The 1555-nt window shown below is 47.7% G+C and overlaps 1 pseudogene; it reads right to left on the reverse strand.

The window, feature by feature from the left end:
• Nucleotides 1-351: 351 nt before the first annotated feature.
• On the reverse strand, nt 352-839 carry LOC109944403 (uncharacterized; annotated as a pseudogene).
• Nucleotides 840-1555: the final 716 nt, after the last annotated feature.

Here is a 1555-nt window from a genome sequence, read left to right on the forward strand (position 1 = left end):
GGTGATTTTTAGCCACGATGCCCTCGCCGATTCCTGAGAGCAGCGAGTTTGATGCTGAAGCAGCCTGTGCACCGGACACTGTCCGGTGCACACCGAACAGTCTGGTGCACCGAAGGCTAACGCAAGTTTAGCTGGACTTAGCCAAACTTCTCCAATCTAATTTATTTTGATTAAACAAGGTTCCTAGCACTTAGAGAAATATGTTAGTACCAAAAACAATTTACTAAGGCCAGAGTCATACCTTGATTCTTTGATTTGCATCTCTCAACCACTTAGTACACCATAGTAACATGTGTTGGGCATCTAATCACCAAAACATTTATAGAAATGGCCCAAAGGCACATTTGCCTTTCACCTAGAATCTGTTATAATTTTTGGATGCGTCTGGATAGAATTGGGAAGCTTCACGAATCGCTGAGTTAGAGTGGGAACTATATCGAAAACTTCTGATATTTTTCGATGGATAGTCTCTCCACTATGTTGGAAAGCCTTTTGAAGCATTTGGTTACTAGCATTGTGAGAGATCATATACATAAACATCCCAAGCTGCTCTTCGACGTTAACTCCTCGTGTATCACGTAACAAACCCTCTCTTCTAAGGAAATCTGATGTGGCTCTAAATATTTCTGGCTCCATTCGAAACTCAGACTTGCACCAACTCTCATGCCCTTCAAGAATCTCCTTAACCTTCTGGGCACCAGAGAGAGAGAGCAGGTATGGATAGACCTTTTCTCTTCAGAGAGGAATGGAAGTATAACAAGGAGAAGAATAAAGAAAAACTCATCATCTTCTTCTTCCTCCAACAAAAACTTCCTAGTTAGCTCTTCCCAAGAACCCATATCTAGAGACATTGAGAAACTACATAAGTAACACATAATAAAAAAAGCATGATAACAGAACACAAGACAGTGTTATCAAGCAATTATTGCAAAAGTTTCGTACGAGTTACCATGTGAACTGCATAGCGCATATTTGTACATTACATCGTCTAAACTCTCATAGCAAAGCAATTGTCGGGGACCATAATTAGGGGTACCCTCAAGACGCCTAATTCTCAGCTGGTAACCCCCATCAGCATAAAGCTGCAAAGGCCTGATGGGTACGATTAAGTCAGGGATCAGTCCACACGAGTGACTCGATCACGCTTCACCCGAGCCTAGCCTCGGCCAAGGGCAGCCGACCTCGAGAGACTTCCGTCTCGCCCGAGGCCCCCCTTTTTATGGCGGACACATCACCGGCTCGCCCGAGGCCTTGGCTTCGCTCAGAAGCAACCTTGACTAAATCGCCACACCGACTGACCAAATTGCAGGGGCATTTAACGCAAAGGTGGCCTGACACCTTTATCCTGACACGCGCCCCCCCCCGGCAGAGCCGAAGTGACCGCCGTCACTCCACCACTCCACTGACCAGTCTGACAGAAGGACAGCGCCGCCTGCGCCACTCCGACTGCGGTGCCACTCGACAGAGTGAGTCTGACAGGCAGTCAGGCCTTAGGCGCCACGGCGAACTCCGCTCCGCCCGACCCCAGGGCTCGGACTCGGGCTAAGACCCGGAA

This window comes from Zea mays, chromosome 2 (assembly GCF_902167145.1).
Source record: "Zea mays cultivar B73 chromosome 2, Zm-B73-REFERENCE-NAM-5.0, whole genome shotgun sequence".
In the NCBI taxonomy this organism is placed as follows: domain Eukaryota; kingdom Viridiplantae; phylum Streptophyta; class Magnoliopsida; order Poales; family Poaceae; genus Zea; species Zea mays.